Source organism: Lagopus muta, chromosome 1 (assembly GCF_023343835.1).
Source record: "Lagopus muta isolate bLagMut1 chromosome 1, bLagMut1 primary, whole genome shotgun sequence".
Lineage (NCBI taxonomy): Eukaryota > Metazoa > Chordata > Aves > Galliformes > Phasianidae > Lagopus > Lagopus muta.
In genome coordinates this window covers 193,525,941-193,543,038 of record NC_064433.1, presented here as the reverse complement: position 1 = coordinate 193,543,038, position 17,098 = coordinate 193,525,941, and the positions used below count along the sequence as shown (strand labels likewise).

Below are 17,098 nucleotides of genomic sequence, written 5' to 3'. Positions count from 1 at the left end.
CGTTAAAATAAAAGTGCCTAAGAAACCACTTCTGCTCTTCTACCAGCAGTGGGTAATCAGGACTGTAAAGAAGCAGTTCTTTAACAAACGAATACAACGTGGGATTATCTGTATTCTTTTTTACATTTTTAAGTTCCTCTTGAGATGTATTCATACAGCTCCCAGCAGCAATGAGATGAGGCTGGCTGTTTGCCCCTGGATGCAGATGGGCAGCTCTGCTTGTTCCACAGGGAATTCACGAAGCTGCTGCTCACAGAATGGAAACCTTGCATGGAAGAGCAACAACAGACGAGAGGTCGGAGAAAGCGGTTCAGTTTTTAATGCTCATTATGCTGCTCAGCCTCTGCACTGCACTGTGCAAACCTCAAAGAATCGATAACTTTGGAGAGCAGAACACTGAGCTGCAATGCAGGCAGGGACGGCTGCTGTGGCACAATCTGTGCCTCATCTAATGGCACAAAACTCACCGTGTGGATCTATAAAACCCTTTTTGGCCACAGGAACCCAACAACTGGTGTCTGCAGCGGGCAGACACCGCTTGCACGGAGCATTGGGACCATGCTCCTCCACAGCACCTCCAGCAACAACCAGGTGAAGATGCTCTAATAAAATCTTCATTTCAGTTCCATCCTTTCGGGCAGACACATAAACAAGACTTAGCACAGGAGTTTGATGCTGAATGGCTCAATGCCAGCACCTTGAGTCAGCACAAGTGTGAAGGAAAAACGCTGCTCTGTGAGTTTGTGGCCATGGGTTTCCCACTGCCCTGCCCAGTTCCCCCAGTGCTGCCCACAGCACAGCTCAGCTCAGACACCCTTCATCCACTCTGAAGTTTTCCTTACAGAAAACCCTGTGAAGCACCTTAAACAGTACCAGACTGCTTGCTCATCTCAGACCATGTGCACCACTCATTCACCCCCTACTCCCTCCCTCCTCTTCTCCCTCCTTTCCTTCCTTCCTTCCTTCCTCCCTTTCTTCTCCTTCCCTTCCCTTCCCTTCCCTTCCCTTCCCTTCCCTTCCCTTCCCTTCCCTTCCCTTCCCTTCCCTTCCCTTCCCTTCCCTTCCCTTCCCTTCCCTTCCCTTCCCTTCCCTTCCCTTCCCTTCCCTTCCCTTCCCTTCCCTTCCCTTCCCTTCCCTTCCCTTCCCTTCCCTTCCCTTCCTTCCTCCTCCCCTCCCTTCCCCTCCACCTGGGAGCTGCTGCCATTTGGTCTCTTCCAATCTTCACGACCCTATGATTCTATGACAACATCTGCTGGCAGCTGACGACAATCCGTGCCACATTTAATGGCACAAAATTCACCATGTGGATCTATAAAACCCTTTTTGGCCACAGGAACCCAACTACTCACACTGTCAGCACAGAACTGCTGCGATTATGCAAGTTGGGCTGTGCATTTCCCCCAAGGAACGCCCTGCAGCCATCAATGGAACAGAGCAGAGGGCTGCAGCCCTGCCTGGGAGATGCTGCATCACTTGGGAATCCTTCATGAAAACTGATAAACCAAATGTTTACATTTCACACAGAGCTGCTTGTAGGCAAACGTGTGACTTTCAATGAGACTGAGGAGATTTGCTTTCTTAAACTTGATGCTGACTGTGACTTTTTTAGGATAAGATCCTCCTTGTTCCTCCCTCAATAGGGCTTCTTGTTCGGCCGCCTCAGACAAAGTGCCACTGTGGGGCTGCTGCTGGGATGCTGTGCGGCCTCTGGCCTGGCCGAGGGCTGCCCAGTTCCACCCCAAGATGCACACACAGAGGGCTGGGGGTGGTGGCAGCTCAGTGCAGGGCAACGAGAGAAATCCAGGCAGCAGAACTGTTTGAAGATGCATAACACACTGCCCCATCCCATCCCACCCCATCCCCATAGCTGCTCCCACAGCGCTGTGCTGCACATCCCTCACAGCTCCATCCTACCTCTGCACACACTCTGTGTCCTTCTGGCAGTGAGGGCCCATCGCTGAGCTCAGCACTGTGATGCAGCCCCAGCAGTGCCATACAGAGGGATGGGCACCTCCTGCTCTGCTGCCTGCACTGCTGCTGACACAGCCAGGATGCTGTAGGCCTTTTGGCCATCTGGGCACACTGCTGGCTCATGCTCAGCCCCAGATCCTTTCCAGCCGATGCTCCACACCTGTAGAACTGCCTGGGTTTGTCGTTGCCAAAGTGCAGGACTCAGCCTGGCAATCAGCCTGTCCAGATCCCTCAGTAGGGCCTTTCTACCCCCAAGCAGATCAGCACTCCCTCCCATCATGGTGTCCTCTGTAAAAGTACTGAGGATGCACTCAGTGCCCTTATAAGATCATCAACAGACACACCAAACAGCACAAGCTGCAGGACCTGCACTCACCACTCACAACCAGCTGGATGTGACTGTTCACCACAAAACCACAGAATGGCTTAAAAGGGATCTCAAGGATCACGAAGCTCCAACCCCCCACCACAGGCAGGGCCACCAACCTCCACATTTCATAGCAGCCCAGGTTGCCCAGGGCCCATCCAACCTGGCCTTGAATACACCACGATGGTGACTCCTAACTCATCTGTTACTCACCCATTTTGGAGGATTTAGAAAGAGCAAATGTGTAAGAGTGGAAACAGATGGCTACCCCCAAACCCAACTTTAACCCACTTGAGGACAACCTTTTTCAGAGCCACTGCCTTCTCTCCCCTTCTCAACGCACCGTATCACCACACCACAACAAGTCCCATTACAGAACAACTCCCTGCACATCCAACAGAGGAACAGAAGGGAAGGAGGATGGTGCAGACCCACCACCACAGCACCAGCAGCTGATGTGATGTCCTGCTTAAAGGAAATGCCATCGGAGCTCTCATTTTGGCCTTGTGGCAGCTCCTATGGCTGTGCCCCAGCACCATGGGCATCAAGGGGCATTTGTTGGTGTCTTCTCATGAAGCTGGTGGTGGTGGAGGTTGGGGGAGGAAAAGGAAAGGAAAAACTCTTAGAACTTTTAGGAGGAAGTTTTGGAGGCAGAGGGTGGTGAGGCAGTGGCACAGGTTGCCCAAGGAGGCTGTGGATGCCCCATCCATCCCTGCAGGCATTCAAGGCCAGGCTGGATGTGGCTCTGGGCAGCCTGGGCTGCTGGTTGGCGACCTGCACACAGCAGGGCTTGGAGCTGGATGAGCATTGAGCTCCTTTGCAACCCAGGCCATTCTGTGATTCATTCTATGAACTCGGGGATATCAGCTGTAATACCAACAGATGACAGACAGCGAGTAGTGACAGCGAAGAGAAAGACGTCTCAAATTAAAAGATAATTGATAGAAGTAAGAGGCTTTTAAAAAGACACTTTAACAATGACTTTCAGTGCAGTCCCATTATGTTTATTAGCAAAAATTAGGAGGTGCTGATGACAGCTGGGCACCTGAAACCTCTTCTGAATTGCAGAGAGCAGGGCAGACTATCTGATGTAACACACAGTTTTGCACAAGACAAATTTAGTGCAGCTTTTCCAGCAGCAGGGGCTCACATCACTTAGAAGCTTTCATTATCTTTTGGTCATTGGAGCAGAGTCCACCAACTGACACCTTCCAGCTTTAGCTCTCCAGATAACTCTATGCTCACACATACTTAATTCAGAGAAAGAGGACTTGGAGCAGTCAGTACAGTCCTGGTTTGCTGCAGAGACTTTTGCAAGCAGCGCTCACCGATGTGACAGAACAGAAAGTGTTCCCCCATTTACACCCATGGCCACTCAGGGCTCCAACCACGTGTTGTGCACAGCTTTTGGGCATGGCTGTGTTTGCAAAGTAAAACCATTCAGGTTGATAACAGCTCTTCTGGCAAAACGCCCCAGCAGAGCTGCACAGCATCACAGTGCTTCGCTTCAGGTTGGATGGGGACCTGGGCAGCCTGGGCTGCTATGAAATGGGGAGGTTGGTGGCCCTGCATTGGTGGGGGGTTGGAGCTTCGTGATCCTTGAGCTCCCTTCCAACCCAGGTCATTCTGTGATTCTATGATTTGTGATTCTGGATGCCCCATCCCTGCAGGCATTCAAGGCCAGGCTGGATGTGGCTCTGGGCAGCCTGGGCTGCTGGTTGGCGACCTGCACACAGCAGGGCTTGGAGCTGGGTGAGCATCACGCACCTTTTCCACCCAGGCCATTCTATCATTCTATGATTTCAGTTCTGCTGGCTCTTCCCCAGTAAAGCTCAGGGTCACAGTGAGACTTTCTCTCACACTGGCAAATTGCAGGTTTGCCTAACAGTGTTTTTTGAAATGACATCTTTAGATGTAGGCAAATAAGAGGGGCTGAGAACCATGAGAAAGCGCCGCATAGGATGAGTCCTCCAAAAAGAGAAGCCAAGAAGCTAAATGAGAATCCCACATTTTGAAGAATACTTCCACTAGGAGAATGCAAACAATCAGCTGTGCCAAAAGAAGGCACCGCAGATGCTGGCGTTGTGGCACCTTCCGTGATGCTCCCCAACTCTTCTCCCACCGTTAGGAAGCTGCACGAGCCGATGAAGCTCAGCAGTGCTGACTCACCCAAACAGCAGGAGCTCATTGCCAGCGTCATCCATCAGCCAGACGTGTTTCCCCACGCTTGCAGAGTGACTCGAAGCGTATTTTGCAGGGCTGACAAACTCTTCAAAACATTTGGACAGGGCTGAGGCAATGCGTGGGGGGGGAAGGCGTGCAGTGTGCGCGGGGCTCAGCTCCTGTGCACCCGTGTGTGATTCAGGCTCAGTGCTGAATCCCAACTGAGACACTGGCAGCTCCCTGCAATTGTTTCAAGCTGCACTTTATTTACCAGAGCTAGATCCAATAAAACCTTTAAGGATTTAATGAGAGCAAGCTCTGTTCAGAACAGGCTCAGTGCAGGGATTGCACACAACACACAGGGCATGTTTAAAACAGAGAGGGCTGGAGCAGCTCTGCTGTGAGGAAAGATTGAGGGAACTGGGCTTGTTTGGCTTGGAGAAGAGAAGGCTGCAGGGAGACCTGATGGTGGCCTTCAGTGCTTGAAGGGAGCGGATAAACAGGAGGGGGAACGGCTGTGTGTGAGGGTGGGTGGTGACAGAACAAGGGGAATGGCTTGAAAGTGAGCCAGGGGAGGTTTGGGTTGGATGTGAGGAGGAAGTTTTGGAGGCAGAGGGTGGTGAGGCAGTGGCACAGGTTGCCCAAGGAGGCTGTGGATGCCCCATCCATCCCTGCAGGCATTCAAGGCCAGGCTGGATGTGGCTCTGGGCAGCCTGGGCTGCTGGTTGGCGACCTGCACACAGCAGGGCTTGGAGCTGGATGAGCACTGTGCTCCTTTGCAGCCCAGGCCATGCTGTCATTCTGTGATTCTCTGCTCATCCCGGAGGGCTCAGAAGTGCTGGCAGTGTTCATCTGTAATGCCTTTAATCGGGCTCAATGATGGATAAAATAGGTTTCATGGTGCTGCAGCACCAGGTGGAAACCCTCCTGGGATGCTGCTAAAAGGCTGCTGAGCTGATGCCAAGCTGCATCTCCACTGACGTGGCTTCTGCCATCTTTTTGTGTCCTGCCTTTAGACACCTCCTGGCCAAGAGAGGACACAATGTGCCACCAATGCATCTCAGCCTTTCACTCAGACTGCCTTTCAAAGCTCTGCTCCTTGTTTTTGACAAAATGGGAAAGGCAAGACAGGGAAAGGTGAAACATTAATGTACAGCAGCAAAAGGACCCCTGGCACTGACCATAAGCATCACCTGTGGCACTCACAGCTGGATTTGGACAAGTGAAGGCCAAATCCCTTTCCTCCATTGGATTTTTTGTTCATTTAAATAAAAATGAAAACCTGTAAGCACAGACACCTCCTCAATTCTTACCTTGCTGCTGGAGTTTGGGACAGCTTCCTCCATTTAACCCCCAGAAGGGATGAATGGCCAAAAGCCCACCAGCAGCACCTTGTGTGGCAGAAGGGCTGTGAGGGAGCTCCTCCATAGGGAAAACAAAATGCCCCTCACATGGCAGTGTGTGCCATCAAGGAACGACCCACTCCAGTCAGCTCATTTCAGGTGGGATATAAGAAAAGCTTTATTATCCAAAAGAGCAGCTGGGCACTGGCACAGCTGCCCAGAATGGGGGGTCACCATTCCTGGGGTGTTTCAAGACTTCCTTACGCTCTATACTAAATACATCCCTATTCTTTCAGCCTCAACTCACAACCTAATTCTTTTCTTCACCTTTGATGGCTTCTGATCTCCCACCACCTTCCACCACCCTTCCTGCTGACACATTAAACTAACAGCAGACATCCCACCAACTCTCCAATATCACAGAATCATCATAGAATCATAGAATGGCTTGGGTTGGAAGGGACCTCAAGGATGATGAAGCTCCAACTCCCCCACTGCATGCAAAGCCACCAACCTCCACATTCCATATAAGACAAAAGCTGCCTGCATAGCAGCAGAAAATGTGAAGGTTTGCATTTCCAGCCATAGGTATCAGGAGCTGGGAGAAATCTAACTTGGTTTTCCTGACCACGAGTTTATGGTGCCTAACAAGGCAGTCTCCTCAAATGGAAGATTTCAGTAAGTCACAACTGTCACCTTTACAATGAGGCACTGTGCCTATAACCACACAACAGATGCTTGCAACTCTGAGCACGCTGCAAATTAGAACAAAACCAGTCCAAAAGACTGAGTTCAGTTAAGCGCTCATCTGCCTGAGTTATTTCTGCTTCCTAAATGATACACTGCATATTGCTACACTAGAAATATGCTGCCATTCAAAGCCATTCCAGGTTATTTTTAAGGGCTTTTTTTTGCTAAATGCCTCCCAAATGTATCTAAGTTGATGCAAAACTGACTGCATGGTCAGGTACTTCAGTATCATTTCTCTTCCACACCCACTGCTCAGCACAGAGCCAGTCCTGCTCTGGGACTCCCAGCCAACCTGGCCCCCAGTCATAAATCACAGAATGACAGCATGGCCTGGGTTGCAAAGGAGCACAGCGCTCATCCAGCTCCAAGCCCTGCTGTGTGCAGGTCGCCAACCAGCAGCCCAGGCTGCCCAGAGCCACATCCAGCCTGGCCTTGAATGCCTGCAGGGATGGATGGGGCATCCACAGCCTCCTTGGGCAACCTGTGCCACTGCCTCACCACCCTCTGCCTCCAAAACTTCCTCCTCACATCCAACCCAAACCTCCCCTGTTTCACTTTCAAGCCATTCCCCTTGTCCTGTCACCACCCACCCTCACACACAGCCGTTCCCCCTCCTGTTTATCCGCTCCCTTCAAGCACTGAAGGCCACCATCAGGTCTCCCTGCAGCCTTCTCTTCTCCAAGCTCAACAAGCCCTCAGCCTTTCCTCACAGCAGAGCTGCTCCAGCCCTCTGATCATCTTAAATCTCTCCCAGCTACAGTGACCAACAAATGCCTTCAGTCTTTAGCATTTAAAATTGCCTTTGAAAGGGAATGGATGAGAAACACCAACAAAACCCAACCTGTGCCACCTGCCTGCTGCCCATGGTGCTTCCAGAGCTGAATTGACTGAACTGGATGAACATTGTGCTCCTTTGCAACCCAGGCCATTCTGTTATCCTATGATTCCTTTCCACATCTCCACATTTCTCACTTCGTTTTCCATCAGTCAGCAATGCTGGCAATTAATTGGCTCAAATTTCTGCACTTTTCTTTTCAGACATTTGGTCTGAAAGCTGAGCTCAGAAGTCAAATGGCAGCTCAGAAGACAAATGGCAGCTCAGAAGACAAATGGCACTGCCAGGAACCTTCAACCTGCGAGTCAAAGTACAGCAGCATTTAACGAGGAAACTACCTAACGATTTTTAGCAGCACTTATCTGGGACAGCTGCCCTCTTATATCTCACAGGTCATAAATGAAACATTTATATGTCAAAATAAATGTTTGAGGAGACACCTTCATTCCTAACCTCGCCTTCAGTAGTACCAATATACAGCTCCCGGTTTTACTGTGTTTTAAAACTGACGTGTCAAACAAATATTCACACTATGAAAAATGTAAGGGAGGTTTGGGGAACCTTCAGCTGTCTTTAGCAGCAATTCCCCAGCAGTACACACGGAACCTCAAGGCATCTGGGTACCTTAAGTCAAGGCTGTCTTTCATTCTATCATTCTGTGATTCTATGTTGGAGGGCTGGAGCAGCCAGGCTGTGTGGACGGCCCTCAGAGCACAGCTCAACACAGTTCAGCTGCCTGCTGCTACAGCCAACAGCTCACCTGGGAAGGGAGAAGTGCAACACTCCTGAAATGGCTGCAGAACTGGGGATTGGTGGGAGCAGCCAGCTCTGCTGCACGCAGCTAAATGTGCATGTGAACAACAGAGCTGCATGAAGGGCGTAATAGCCATTAAAGCAATAAATGTTCTAGGACTCAAAGCATCATTGCTAGGGAAAGTAAGAAAGGCAAGGGATAAAAACTGATGTCCCTTCCTCCTCACAGCTCACTCACCAGCACTTCACCTGACTTTGGCCTCTGCTCTTCGATGACCCCGCAGAAAGAAGGAAAGTATGGAAGCAATAAAAAGCAGCATGGGCACCTCCTTACAGGAGCTTAGTTTACACTAATGCTTTATGGCCAAAATCAAAGGACTGAAGGGTTTGCTTTGCTCTGCAATATGGCACCAATCGAAACTCGGCCTCGTCCACGAGACACCTCTCCGTGCAAAGGTTGATGTGCAGTAACTGGTGGCACTGGGCTGTGCCACCCCACCCCACAGCTGTGCAAAGCATTGAAGGCACCCAAAGGAATGAGCTTCTGGAAGCTGGAACTCATTCACTGCCTTTGGTCCCAGGGTACAAAGGGTGAGGACACAACAGCTGTACACACAGAAGTCAGAGGCAGGCACAGGGGAGCGCAGGGATCCTCGCGTCCTCTCCTGCCCCTGGACCCAAGCGCGGAGGTGAGGCGGACCATTAGAAAACATTAGGCAACACTTAATTTACCATTTCTAAGAGGATGAATGCAATTCGTTGTGAGGTTCGGGGTTTTGATTCCCACACCCTCAATTAATATTCATGAGGATAATTTCACAAAGGAGGTGATAAAACGCCGGCGGAGCCGCCTGGAAATAGAGCTGTGCTGACACCCAGAGAGGAAATTCTCTCCCCCCCGTCTGCGAAGGCTGATTTAAACCTAGGGCAAACACGGCCCGAGCGATGGCTTTTATCATCTTTTAATCGAGTTATTCATTAGGCAAAAAATAACACGGTGGAAAAGCAGATAAGGCGACACAAAGGCGAAGTCCATTTGTTGGGGACAGGTGGCCGCTCTGCAGCCCAGCGCCCGCCCGGAGCCCGCCCACAATAGCACCAAAGACGATTATGCAAATGTTTGCCATTCCCTGCCATTTTCCCAGGAATGGGAGAAGGCCTCCGTGTGGAAGGAGCGATTGTTTCCCAGTCATGTGGAAAACAAACCCAGAGAAAGAAGGGAAGGAATGAGGATGGAGGCGGCAGCGCAGCCCCGCGTCCGACCGACGCTCGCGCTGCAATGGGATTTCATAGCAGAGCGCGGCTGGTAGGGGTCAGACCCAGAGTTCACAGCCCAGGAAATGTATTCTTCACCCGCAGCTATTCTGAGCTTTCCTTCGTATTCTATCACAGGACAAAGCTGGTGGAAGGTGGGGACTCTGCTCCGCTTGTAATGCAGCACCTAAGTGGGAACAGCCCTGCGGGGCCAGGAAACAGGGGCAAGTCACCCAGCAAACCATGTGGGAGCCCAAATTCCAGCAGGATGTTATGCTAATGGAGGGTTTGTGCTAGTTTGTTTTTGGTTTTGTTTTTCCCAGTTCTGCCTCTCCATCATTCAGTAGTTAAAAAACAAACACGGAACCCAAGTGTGAACCCCACGCATTTGCTTCAGCTTCAATGAGTTTCGACTGAGGTGTGTTTTACTGAAACACAGCACCTAAAACCACAATTTAAACTGGTGTAAAGATATGTATCACAGAATGGCAGGGGTTGGAAGGATCACAGAATGCAATCATACGATCATAGAATGGCCTGGGTTGCAAAGGAGCACAGCGCTCATCCAGCTCCAAGCCCTGCTGTGTGCAGGTCGCCAACCAGCAGCCCAGGCTGCCCAGAGCCACATCCAGCCTGGCCTCCAATGCCTGCAGGGATGGATGGGGCATCCACAGCCTCCTTGGGCAACCTGTGCCACTGCCTCACCACCCTCTGCCTCCAAAACTTCCTCCTCATCTCCAACCCAAACCTCCCCTGTCTCACTTTGAAACCATTCTCCTCATCCTATCAAAGAGAAGGGACATCTAGAGACCACTGAGCCAAAGCCCTGCCAAAGCAGATCCTTACAGCAGATCACACAGACTGGCATCCAGACAGGTCCACCACCTCTCCAGGCTGTCTGTTCCCATGCTGCGTCACTCTGACAGTGAGGTTCTTCCTTGTTTTAGTATGGAATTCATACTTTATTCTTAGCAAGCACTAAGACAGCACTTCAAATACAACCCTCCACCTGGTTCAAGCCAGCTGTTGTTATCTAAACCTATTCAATAGAACAGGTTGCCCAAGGAGGCTGTGGATGCCCCATCCATCCCTGCAGGCATTCAAGGCCAGGCTGGATGTGGCTCTGGGCAGCCTGGGCTGCTGGTTGGCGACCTGCACACAGCAGGGCTTGGAGCTGGATGAGCATTGAGCTCCTTTGCAACCCAGGCCATTCTGTCATTCTATGACCTCCTCTCCATCAGGATGATGACAACTGAAAGACTTCACGCTGATCTTTAATTCAAAGCAGTTTCCTGGCAGCTCCTGCCTGCTTTAAAGAGATTGATAAAACCCTGCTTACATAACCGATGTTACTGCTGCCATTCCTCACTGACAAGAGTTCACAGACAGAAGTGCTGAGTGAAGGCTGAATATACGTTCATCAAATGTATGCTGCCTTCATTTTGGCTCTCGTGGCTGTAATTAAGCTGTGATTATTTGGCCATTGCATACAGTTCCACACTCCTCCTTCCTCCCCAGCTCTCAGGCACTTTGCACTCCCATCAGCTCCATTGCTTTTCTCCCTTTTTTGACAGAAGCTCCTGCAGGTTCAACCCCCCTGCTGGTTCCTCTACCCTCTATAGACCTTCCAAATACCTTTCATCTCTTTCTCTTTGCACGCTTGCTCACTCTCAGTTGTTCCTTGTCCTTCAGCACTGCTGTCTTCCATTCCCAAGGCCCACGTAGGATCTCTCACCTGGGATGCATCTCACCTCAGCCTCCCACCTCTCACCACCCCACCCCTGTCCCAGCAGTTTTGCATTTGCATTCCCAACACCAACAATTTACTCAATCTCCTCAACACGCATCTCACATTTCACTTTTTATTCCTTTTCTTTCCCCCTCCAACTTCTGACACTTCCCAGCTCAGCAGTTCCCCCCTTCTCACCCACCTCCAACTCCTCACCTTGGCCTGCCAACACAGACCTGGATCGGCCGTTTCCATCATCTCATTTTCTATGCTGTTCCGCAGCCCTTCTCCATTCACTTCTTCTTTCAGCAGAAACTAAATTCCAGCCCCTATCCCTTTGTCTCCTTTCTGGCTCTGGCTCCTTCCATCTGTGCTTACCGTACATCTTCACTCCTGACACTTTTTTGGTTCCTCTCAGCCTCATCACTGCCAGCACTGCCTGCAGCTCGGGGTGGGAGGAGCTCAGGAACACCCTCTGCTGCTGCCCTGTGCAGCTCCCCGAATCCTTCAACGACAGGATCATAGAATCACAGAATGCCTGCATTGAAAAGGACCACAATGATCATCTAGTTTCAACCCCCTGCTGTGTGCAGGGTCCCCAGCCACCAGACCAGGCTGCCCAGTGCCACAGGATTGTTTGGATGCTCAACTGCATTCATGGAACTAATGAGAGACTTAAAAACGCAGGCACAAGTATGGCTAACAAAGAAACAAGCCCCATTTTATACTTTAATTAACAAACACCTTCAGGCCGTGGTATTGTTTTGGGGCTTGTTTCTGCATATTAGAAAGATTTGTGCATATTAGAATACCACCAGCAGCTGTAATTACACAGCTGTACACTGCAGATCTCACTACAAATCCTGTTCTTTCATTCAGAAAAAATACTGTATTATTACTGCTCTTTTTTTCTGAGTATACAAAAATAAATATGTACACAGAGAAACAAAAAGCACTTTTAATATAAAAACAGATTTTAAATGCTGTTTATTAAAGGGGGACCAAAGCACGCCTGCTCTAACAGACATCCAATTATGAGTCTTCTCCCCATAAGCTCTCCAGCCCCAGTTCCCTTCCATACGACCACATCAATGCTGTACAGCTGTACAGGCAGTGCCAGCACTCAGCATCCAGTGTTATTTCATCACAGAATGATAGAATCATAGAACGGCCTGGGTTGCAGAGGAGCTCAGTGCTCATCCAGCTCCAAGCCCTGCTGTGTGCAGGTCGCCAACCAGCAGCCCAGGCTGCCCAGAGCCACATCCAGCCTGGCCTTGAATGCCTGCAGGGATGGATGGGGCATCCACAGCCTCCTTGGGCAACCTGTGCCTCTGCCTCACCACCCTCTGCCTCCAAAACTTCCTCCTCACATCCAACCCAAACCTCCCCTGGCTCACTTTAAAGCCATTCCATTTCAGCTGTGAGCCAGCGATGCCCCGCTAAACAGCAGCTCGGGACTCATGGTAAGGTGCCTTCCTCCATTACAGGTACCTCTGCCACTCATTCTGAAAATACTTCTGCTCTTTGGGTATTATCTGCAGTCAGGTAGAGCAAATTCTTTGCTACAAGCCGTAGGGAGAAGAGGAAAAAGAAATTCATTGTAAATAATCAGCTGCTCCTGGGAGACAGACAGCGCAGTGTGCCAAGTCAAATTAATCCTAGACACAAAGATATGAATACAGCCTTAACACCGAGAGAAAGCAGGGAAATTAAACAGATCACTATGAGAAATAGAGCTATCTTCACTCGGTAACTGTCTTCTACACCGTGGCCAACGTGTGCCTAAAATTCAAAGCTCCTGCAAAGGAAAATGCTTTTCACACAAATGCCTGGAGCCTAAAAGGAGGGACTGCTGTGCACAGAGCTGGAGAGCACAGACAGCCTTCCTCATAGCATGCTTTAAGCAAACACAGCGAGAAAACAGCCTCATAGGAAATGCCAACACAGGCTGGTTCTAAAAGAACTGAAACAGAACCAGAACCAAAGTGAACTGCACTCATATTGGGAGGAGCACTGTGAGGGAACAGATCTCAGAACCACCTTTATCCAGCCCACAGTGAGCTGCACATTTGCAGTCTGGTCTCATCCCTCCACTCAAACCTTTCTTTATCATGTTCTTCATTTTGACTCCTCGGTCTCTACATAAACAGTCTTCTTCTCAACACAATGGGGGCAACTCAGCCCTGATGTGACTTCATTAACTTCTCCAAGGCTGCGTCACTGGAAAGCATTTAGACATGGCTGCACACCTCCATAGTGCTTTGCAAACCAGAAGAGAATAAGAAAACTGGAAAATTAACTGAATCAAAACATATGTGAACTATGACAGAATGGTCACTGAAAGACAAACCTCGCTGTTTTCCAAATTGGAATCTAATTGGTTTGAGAGACCAAAGGGTGCATATGGGAGTGAGAAGTGACAGGCAAAGGCAGGAAGAAATGAGTAGAGTGGGCTGAAATCCCAAAGCTGGAGAGAGCAGAGGAGACTTCACCACACACCCAGCGCTCCTTGAGGTTCTCAGGCCATGGCCAAGGGCACGCAGGGATGGCTGAGGGCCAAGGCAGGAGCTTGCAGGTACATCACACAGCACAACCATAGAATGGGCTGCAAAGGAGCACAGCGCTCATCCAGCTCCAAGCCCTGCTGTGTGCAGGTCGCCAACCAGCAGCCCAGGCTGCCCAGAGCCACATCCAGCCTGGCCCTGAATGCCTGCAGGGATGGATGGGGCATCCACAGCCTCCTTGGGCAACCTGTGCCACTGCCTCACCACCCTCTGCCTCCAAAACTTCCTCCTCACATCCAACCCAAACCTCCCCTGGCTCACTTTCAAGCCATTCCCCTTGTCCTGTCACCACCCACCCTCACACACAGCCGTTCCCCCTCCTGTTTATCTGCTCCCTTCAAGCACTGAAGGCCACCATCAGGTCTCCCTGCAGCCTTCTCTTCTCCAAGCTCAACAAGCCCTCAATCTTTCCTCACAGCAGAGCTGCTCCATCCCTCTGATCATCTTAAATCTCCCCCAGCTACAGTGACCAACAAATGCCTTCAGTCTTTAGCATTTAAAATTGCCTTTGAAAGAGAATGGATGAGAAACACCAACAAAACCCAACCTGTGCCACCCTTCAAATATCCCACACCCCTCATCCCTCTCTGCTTTGCCCTTTATGACCCGCTCCCCCAGCAGGGCAATTTCTGGGTACTTTACCAACTGATATCTCATTAAAGGCTACCCTGTTTTGGATTCTTTTGTAACATGGCTACAAGCCCTGCTGACCATTTATGCATCGAAAGGAATTCTATAAAGAAAAAGTTTCTATTGGCTTTACAGAACCAGTGATGGTGTAATTTTGAATGTGGGGACAGCTGGCAATGCAGTTTGCTCAGAAAGACTCAGATGGAAAATGCATAAAAGGCTGAGATAGAAAATGCCCCCAATCAATGCAATACTACATGTCTAACACTGTACAAATTCCATTTATTTCAGTTAACCGTTAGGCAGACCAACGGCCTTCCCTTGGCAGAAGGATCTGATCAGCAGCCTCCAGCCATGGCTTTAAGCAGCTGCAATCCAGTGTTAACCACAGGGAAGTGATTGCTGACCCTTCTGATAACCTCCAGCTGGGTAACAGCCTGCAGAGTCCCTCCTGAGACCTTCCAGCCCAGCAGGAGGTACCACACAGGGCTGATGGCCCTTCCCTGAGCTGCTCAGGACAAGGCAGCTCCACCAGCAGAAGCCTCTGAGAAAAACAAGCAACTGAAACGTCCCGAGTTGGAAGGGATGTTGGAAGAAAGTCTGATCACCATTCAGTGCAAGTTTTGGAAACTGGGGAGAGTTTGGTTTATTCTCAGTCTGTGACTCAAATTTAGCCCCATTTAATAACTCAGTTCCGAAGTTAAGCCTCGCTGCAGCTCTGGGGCTTCCCAAAAACAGCAAGAATATCAGGAACTCAAAAAACGTCAGTAGATTGCTGACAACACTTCCACCTTTCAAGCCTACCTGTTTCTTACTGCCTGACACACACAGAATAGACCCCAGCCCTAACCCAAACACCAACACCAACCCTAACCCTAACCTCAACCCAGCCCCAACTCCAACTCCAACTCCAACCCCAACCCTAACCCTAACCCTAACCCTTAATCCTAACCTCAACCCAGTCCCAACTCCAACCCCAACCCCAACCCCAACCCCAATCCCAAGCCTAACCCTAACCCTAACCCTAACCTCAACCCAGCCCCAACTCCAACCCCAACCCTAAACCCAACCCTAACCCTAACCCCAGTCCCAAACCCAACCCTAACCATAACCCCAATCCCAACCCAATCCAACCTAACCCAACTCAACCCTACCCCCAAACCCATCCTTAACCCCAATCCCAACCCATTCTTACTGGCAGCACGATATAGGTATGTGGGGTAGGATTTGGGGGAAGGATGGGCAGCTTCATGGCTTGCTCTGGACCCCCTCCAATAGCTCTATGTCGAGTGGAATGGATTTTAATGAGTCACAATCACAGGCTAACAAAATGGAGATGGAATTCAATATAGATAAATGTGAACAGAGGTAATCAAAGAAAAAAAGACTGCCCTCATCTCCTATATAAATGCAAAGTGGATCAGTTCTGTGCAGGGTCAGGATCTTGGGGTCAGAGCGAATAGGATTATGAATAACATCAATATCTATCAGAAATTGAACCAAACCACCCCTGGGAGGTGCTCCTGATCGTCCTCATGGCCCTCCTCTGGACCCTTTCCAACAGCTCCCCATCCTTCTTGTGTTGGGGGCCCCAGATGGGCTTCAAGGTCCCTCCCAACCCAAACCACTTGATGATTCTACAACAGGGAAAATGCAAACTTCCTGTTAGTCCAACTGGATAGACAGCCGAAAAGCAAACAGACGTAGGTGGCATCCTGACCTGAAGCAGATCCAGGAAGACTCGCAGCTCACCAATTTCACATCTCAAAAACGTGTGACCTGCCCTATTTTTTATTTTCAAGTTGTCTCTTCACGGTTTGTGAAGGTCAAACAACAACAGAAAAGCTTTGAGTCACATCTGTGCGCAATGGGAGCTAAAAAAAGCTGCGCTGAGCCTTTTTTTCCATCTCCTGCTACAAACCTTATAGCACAGACTAAGAGCAGCATGCAATCCAACACTGCTCAACCCTGTTGACCAAAACCAGGAATACTACTGCACAAAGTGAAGTTGCAACACTTTTAGATCTAGTAACTGAGCTCAATCGCGATGAAGTTGCAAGAGACCAAACCACAGCATGCTTTCACTATTTCATACTTGCAATTAGGAGGTCTACTTGCACACATGAACTTTACATAATCAGTATGGATGTCATAACTCCTACTTCTTTCCCATTTTGGCTTCAGTTTAGTACTGTGAAAGCACATCCCTACGCATCCAGATCTCAATCCCTACCTAGCCCTCCATCACTATCCAGCCCTTATGCATCCCTTTCTCATCCATCCACCTCTATCCATCCATCCATCTCTACTCATTCATCCATCCATCCATCCCCATCCATCCCTACCCATCCAACACTATCCACCCATACATCCTTACCCATCCATCCATCCATGCCCCCATTCATATCCATCCTTATCCACCCATCCATCCCTACCCATCCATCCATCCATCCCTACTCATTCACCCCTATCCACCCATCCATCCCCCCGTCCATCCCATCCTTATCCAACCATCCATCCCTACCCATCTATCCACCTGTATCCCATCCGTATCCATCTATCCATCCATCCCTACCCATCCATCCCTATCCATCCATCCATCCATCCATCCAGCCATCCATCCACCCATCCCTACGCATCCACCCATCCCTACCCATCCATCCATCCATCCCTACCCACCCATCCATCCCTATCCATCCCTCCGTCACTTCCCATCCCTCCATGTGTGCATATATACAT

At 50.0% G+C, this 17,098-nt stretch overlaps 1 protein-coding gene across 2 annotated transcripts in view; it reads right to left on the bottom strand.

Moving 5' to 3' along the window:
* Window positions 1-17,098, bottom strand: part of FCHSD2 (FCH and double SH3 domains 2) — a 124,984-nt gene that overhangs the window by 71,362 nt on the left and 36,524 nt on the right. The window lies entirely within an intron of this gene.